At 40.0% G+C, this 7,220-nt stretch overlaps 1 protein-coding gene across 1 annotated transcript in view; it reads right to left on the reverse strand.

Moving 5' to 3' along the window:
• The window catches only part of rgs6 (regulator of G protein signaling 6), a 107,333-nt gene extending 101,595 nt beyond the window's left edge, over positions 1–5,738 (reverse strand). Inside the window, exon 1 of the mRNA XM_085133734.1 lies at positions 5,645–5,738. The gene's annotated coding sequence lies outside the window, so the exon portion shown is untranslated. The remainder of the gene's footprint in view (positions 1–5,644) is intronic.
• Between the last annotated feature and the right edge of the window lie 1,482 nt (positions 5,739–7,220).

The following is a 7,220-nucleotide window of genomic DNA, read 5'->3' on the forward strand; positions in this document are numbered from 1 at the left end:
ACACTCGTGACATCCCATTACTCAGGCCTGTCTGTGCTCTTCTGACAGCTGTCAAAATATTGTTGTGTGACACTTGAGCTGAGATTAGGTGCAAGAAAGAGAAGGAGAAGTCAGATAGGGGGCAAACAGCTGGAAAGAGAAATGAAACACACTTGAAGCCCTGGTTTCTATATGAGGGCTCCATCTATGCATCCTCTTTTCCTCTGTGCTCATCAGTGCCAGAAGATTTTATCCCAAACGTAACTGGGACCAGATGCCTTTCCATTTAGTCCATTGTAAAAGAAATAATAGCTTCTGACTGATTCATCTGCAGACAGCTAGTCTCTTTGCTGGCTGCAACACAGTGAATGTGCAAAATAATGTTACACAGGCCTGGAAATCTAAACAATTCTGCACTCGATTAAATGAGTCTGGTTGCAAACCGCGCAATGAAAATGCAAAACAAATCTAATCTGCGCACTCTATAGGAAATGTCATGATAGCGAGCTCTTCCTTGTGTTGCAGATAACTGAATCCTTACAACAATATACCTGGAAACTGCCAAATATGCACTCGTGATAATGGAAACACACTCCATTATTTCATTTCAGTTTAATTTATTCATTTCTTTTGCAATGCAAACCAGAAGAGTTTGCACATAATCTCAGTGAGACTGAGGTTTCCTGGAAACATTTATCTGAGAAAATATTTGTGGAAGAAATTATAGTCTTTAGGTGTATGACTGGAAGATGAATCTGCTCAGAGAAAAGTAGTATTTTCCACTTTGTGTTTCCACTCAGTAAAATCTTTAAAAAAAAGACCATCACACTCACCACTAAAAGAACTGAAATGTGAATGAAGGCCTGATGAAGGTTATCAAAGCAAAATGTCTTCCTAGAACTTCAGCCAAATGTTGGCAAAGAGTTTTTAATAGTGTCCACCTGTGCTTCATAAACCATGTGTACATGGGAAATGTAGTTCACATGTGTAGTTCCCAAAAGCTAGCATGAATGGTGAGAAGGAGAGCAAAACTAAAACCTGAGTTAAAGTTCTTTTTTCTTTAACTGGGAATTCACTGTAACAAACAGTGTTTTTAGTCATTTAAATGTTTATCTATTGCTTATTTACTTTGGTGCAGTATGAATGGGCAGAGGAAAACTAGCAAAACTTGAAAATACAGTTAAAAGTGAAGTCGCATTTTCTAAAACTGTCCACAGGCTCAGACTGGAGTCATTGCCGGGCCAATTCTAGTCCCGGGCCTCATGTTTGACATCCCTGCTGTAGGAAAAAAAAAAATCAAATTTATCGAATTTAATCAATTTGTGAATATTAACCATGTAAGCATGTTTTCAGCTGAAAGAATAAAGGTATCAGAGCTGAAATTTGACACAGAATCAGTGTGGGTGCCTGCATCCGCAGTATCATCATCGTGAGCATCATGTGTTGATATGCTATTTCAACTGTGCATAATCTCATATTCTGAAGCAAAATTACAAGTTAAAGAACTGCCACAAAGCAATTTCTGCTTCATGCCCAAAGAGTGAAAAGAGAAAGGAAGCAAAATGAGAGCAGACCTGAGCGTGATTGGTTGTAGGATGATTGGGTTTGGCATGTTGGGAAACATTCACAGATCTGAAGATAAGATCAATACCACTCTCATATCTATATGGAAACTACGAAGCTTCAGCCAGAGTCTAGTGTAGCTTAGCTTATCTCAGAAAAAGGTGCACCTAGGTTGTGTATTATATTTAGTTCATGTATTACTCATAAAGCCGTTTACAAAGACACATAGTGGTAGCACATCTTCTTTCGTGCTAGTAAGTTAAACATTAAATAATAAGAATCGAACTAAAGTTAAGAAAGTGGTTTTGACTGGGTTAAGAGTAAATGGCAGTTTTGTGTCATCTGAAGTGAATTTAATGTCCTTTTTAAGTCGACACTCTCATTAACCAGCTGTTTGTGTGTGTCTGAATGTGTGAGAGGATATACTGTACAAAGTGTCCATGTGTCCAGGAGCTTTCTGGTGCTGAAGAAAAGACAGGGACACCGTCTGCTTAACTGCTACTCCAAACCAGCAGTCAATGCTTAGAAGTGATGCCTGGTTTGTTTCTCTGAACTGCTCAAGTTTAAACTCCCATTTTCTTTCCATCCTGCTCCTGGAATGTCATAAAGTTGCATAAGCTGGGATCAATACCTCCAACATTCGCTCTAACTCTGGATTTTGCAAAGAAATGAAATGTTCAGGTTGAACATTCACATCAGATCATCCTCTATTATTTAATTAATGGTTCACAGGGGAGCCTCACCCCTGTTGATAGAGATGCTTTATTTGGCCTAATTGCTTTAAAGAACTTCCAGAGTCAGCTTTGGTCACCTTGAAAGCCTCTGATGTAATGCCTAATCTATTTATCCAAAATTAGATGAATGTGAGGATGAAGACGATATAAAGGGACCACACACGCCTCATTTTATGAAACGCAAACAACATGTTTTTACAGAAGCATTAAAATCTTCCTATGTTAAGCCCTCAAACTTCTTTAGAACCGCCAGCTCAGGAAACTCCTTCCTGTGGTGTTTACGAGACTTCAGTCGACGTGCTGTGATGTCTTCGTGAGAGCCTGTAGGTGTAGAGTCCTTTGTTTGTTCGGCTTTGTTAGCTACGTACAATTACAAGTAAAGCACAGTTTTTTAAGCTTCACTTAAGCTTTATCTTTCTTCTTCTTAAATGCAAAAGACTAACAAGCACGCTTGAATTTCAGCTGATGTCTTCACCAGCTCAGCGTTCAGCTCTACATAATTGGAACAAATCAAGCGCTGCCACAGAAATGATACTCGATTGCAAGAAAATGAACACTGAGGAAGGCATCAGTCAAAACATTTGTGCTTGCTCCTCTTTTGCACTACAAACGAACAACAACAGTGAAAGTGTTGTGATGTAATTTGAAGTCACTGAAGAAGAAAAACATAAAATAAAATAAAAATAGGCCCCAGGTTTCAGGAAATTAAATGACTGAAAGAAACGCATGACATTTATTTTTATACTTGTCGCAGATTAATACTCTAAATTATTCTGATTACATTTAGAGGTGAACATTTATTTAACCACCCCCCTTTCCTTTAAAACACGCTGCGATGACAGGAAGTGGATGCGGTGAGTGAGATCTCTTGCTGTGTCTAAAGTCTGCGCTATCCTTTTCCCTCTGGACCCTCCACAGTGCAACGCACACCCAGCGTTTGCTTCACCTTCCATCGAAAACCATCCCAGCGAGGGCTGCATGAGGATGTCTGGCTATTTTACACAAAAGCCTGGCTACAAATATAAGGGACACCACCAGTTTAGAAGCCATTCAACCTTATAAAGAGTCAAATGTGTGGAGTTGTGTGTGTGGTTTATCAGGCAGACTGCATTTAACAGCATATATCACACAGTAATGGTTCATTCACATCTCGTTTAAGATACGAAACATATTAAGAGCTTCTGTATATTTACGGTACAGTAGTGTATCTTTTTCTTGTGTGATCATGTAAATTCAAGTTCAAATCCTTGATTGTTTTTTCACGTGCGATCTAGTTACCAGGGTTTGTGTAGCAGAAAGCTGTACTGAGGTTTAGACAGCAATGAGTGAGACTACCATAGAAATTCGGCAGTCTTCACCTTGGGTGGTTGATGCAATTTTGAGCAGGTCAGGAATACTGTAGCCTTGTGAGGCAAGAAGTGAATACCAAGCTGCAAACACAGTTTAAGCATAACAGGAAACTGAATTCAGAGTACACAGAGGAGGACACCCACAGGTAATTTTAGGGTAATAAACTGTTTATGCTCTAATACTGTTCCTCTTTATATTACTGTTGTAGCACTAATATGATCGTAAAATCTCATCCACACTACTGACAATATGATGTCATAAAGCTTAATGCACAGTATTCTTAATTACTGTAAATCCAGCTACCAACTGGGTCATTCCAACACAAATCTTCACATTTTTTAGAACATTTTCTGCTCACTCGTTCTTTTTTTTCCACTTTGTTTTGTTAGATATTCATGTTCAAGGGTTGTCTCAGATTTTCAAAGTGTGAAAAAAGAAGGTAATATTTTAAAAAGTATTTTATATAAAAAGCTACAAACTTTGGACATAAAATTTTTAGCCAAATTGGAGATAGGCGAGCAGAGAGCCCACAGTGATTTGAGACTGAATGACCTTTAACAGTGAAATTACAGTGTAGCGTTCATTGAAATGAATCTAATAAAGTATTGTGCCACACCTCTTAATCTCTGAATTCCGGTGTTTTCAGCTCCATTCCCACAGCTGTATGAAATCAAGCACCTGCCCATACAGTTTATTAAAAGTTGGTTCCAAGGTCTCAGTATCATTGAGCAGCAGTTTCTTAACTGCTAACCTAACTGGGGGTCATATAAGTGCTGGATTGTGCTTGATAAGAGTTCAGCAGCCTACAACAAAGCTAGGCTAGACTATTAAGCCCCAAATCCACAGCTAGGATCAACTTTAGAATCACCATTTAACCCGTCACTGGACTGTAGGCAGAAAGATCTTGGAGGCTCCGAGAGAACATGCAAACCCCACAAAGAAAGGCCAGAGCCTCGTCCAAAATCTTCTATCACTTGGGAATTTATTTTTAGAACAATGTAGGAGTGAGTACCTGGTCACAATATAAAAACTTCTATGCTTTGTGAGGCTGCGACAAATCAGTCACAAGCGTTTTACTGATATAAGCCACTGGTGCTGGCCGATAAGGCCAAAGCTGGCACTTGTTTATCTTTTTCAGTTCATCCTCGACCTTTAAAGATCTTTGATTTTCTTCTACAACCAAACAAATTTTTGCAAATTGGTGACGTAAAAACTTGTGCATCCACATTTGACCATAAAGTCAATCAGGTAAACAATGCTCTGACAGTCCACAGATAACTAAATCAAGATAACATGTAATTATGCAGCATTAATATAAATATCAGTATCACTGCTTAATAGCCAGAACCGGGCTCAAATCGTCATCTGTCTTAATGTGTGGCGAGCTTAAGTTTGACGGATGATGGTCGTGCATGTCTGCATACCAACAGTGACATAGATCTCTCTCTCGGTCTCACTCCGACCTCTTTCTGTGGTCTCTCTATCCTCTCAGAACCGCTTCACCCCCCGCAAACACACACACACCCAGCACTCTGCAGCCTAATTTACACGACACAGTCCGCAATAACCAGCAGCACGCATTTTTACGCGCGTACTTTAACCTACACACACACACACACACACCACACCTCTCTCACTATCTTCCTCACAAATTTCCGTGCGCATCCCAACAGATGCACAGAGGACGAAAACGCGCAAATTGATTTCAAACATGCACTTGTGCACTTCAAGTGTCCCCGACAGATCACCTGAGGTCTCTTTAATCCCAGGTGGGGGAAACTGCATCCTCCGTGTCACCCTCCGAAATATTAATTACTCCAGCAACAGCCAAGCAACACCTCAAGCACAGCAAACTGAGAACACCGCTGCAATGACAAATAACAGAGGCTTTACCAGTAGGAGCGTTAAAAGCGTTAAAAACAACATTTCAGTTTTCTTTTATGCATCTTTCACCACTAATAATACCGCCACTCGTATTCCCTCTGCTCCAGCCTCTCCCCCTTCTCCTCGTTCCTTACCTCTGCAGCCGGCTTATCTCTCTCTCGGAGCTCAGGAGCCAAGAAGCAGCTTCACCGACCGACCCATCAAACCGCCGCACAGTGGAGAGAGAGAGAGAGCGAGAGCGAGAGACCGTGTTTGGAATATGGGAATCATTATACTGCAACAGTTCAGATAGTAGGTGTACTCATTTAATATCGCACCTATGGTATTCCAGGGAAATCCCAAACTTGCACGAATTTGGGATTTTAGAAGTTTACGCAGAGTGTGCATCTCTCTATTGTGTGTGATTGTCAATCCCCCCCCTCCTCCGATGAAGGTTCACCAACAAATTAGGTGTTGGTTGTTGTTTTTTTCAGGGTCAGGGGAATGTTGTGGTTATGGTCATGGTTAGGTTGGGTTTGTAGGATAGTGGAAAAGCCAGCTTTACATCTGTGTAGGCACCACTTATCCTGAAGATTAACAAATACTGTATAATACATTCAACCAATTGTATAAAGACAGTAACTCAAGATTTGATACTGGCTCTGTTATCTGCACTGTCATCAAAGAAATATTGGCTGTAAACACTTTTTAGATTATTGTATTGTATACTGTTTGTATTCATAATTTACACGGTGTCACATAAAGTGTCCAGTCAAGCTAGTCATATTCATATGTTCCATTATCATAAGCTGTGAATTTTCCCTGCAGGGTCTTATAGTTTTACACAATAATACTTGACCCTCTGTCTGCAGACACAAGTCTCTGTGCTGCTGTACCCCTCTTTGCCTTAAAATCCATTGATGGCATAATGCCCACACAGGATATGAGAAGATTTGACTGCAAAACCAGGAAATTGTATGTGAGAAAACAACATACACACAAAGAAGGTACGTTTTCCAAACAACTGTACTCACACTGTTCATAATTATCCTGATAATACAGCCTGAAATTACTATAAAATGAATATGGACACAACTTTATGGAAAAAATGCATGATAGAAAAGAAGTTTCAAAATAAAATGAAAACAAATTAGAATTGGATAAATGGAAGAAATGGATGCTAGAGGTTGTATGGAAAAGGCAGCTAGTTGAACATTTACAGAAAGATTAAAGATGCACCAGGACCTCCATGAATTATGTTTGTGGACTGTAGGAGAATGCAGCGCCGCTACAAACAGTCATGTTTACGTTTTGAATTAATCTGACTCCTGAGTGGTGTTTGCCAGACATGAAGAACCATCATCTTCCAGTGTGTTTGCACATTTCTTTCTCCAGATGGATAATATTTAAATTTGAACCACCTCATCCAATTTCTCTCTTGCTTTCTCTGCTTATTTATGCTGTTTTGAAACTCGCTCTTCCACCGCCGCTGCCATCGCCTTGTCAGTGGCTGTCTCAAGATAACAATTAGTTCAATGAAGAGAAAGGAGGCTTTGTTGGATAACAAAATTAGCCCGTTGTCATGGGGAAAACAACTAAGAGAATAGGGAAAAATGCACTAATCAGGCACAACATTTTAAAAAACCACCTGCTTAATTTTGCCAAGGTCCCACCTTGTGTGGTCTGTAAGGAAATGGACGGGGGGAGGGGAACCAAGACGTTGGCAGCAGA

Source organism: Neolamprologus multifasciatus, chromosome 15, assembly GCF_963576455.1.
Source record: "Neolamprologus multifasciatus chromosome 15, fNeoMul1.2, whole genome shotgun sequence".
NCBI classification, from domain to species: Eukaryota; Metazoa; Chordata; class Actinopteri; order Cichliformes; family Cichlidae; genus Neolamprologus; species Neolamprologus multifasciatus.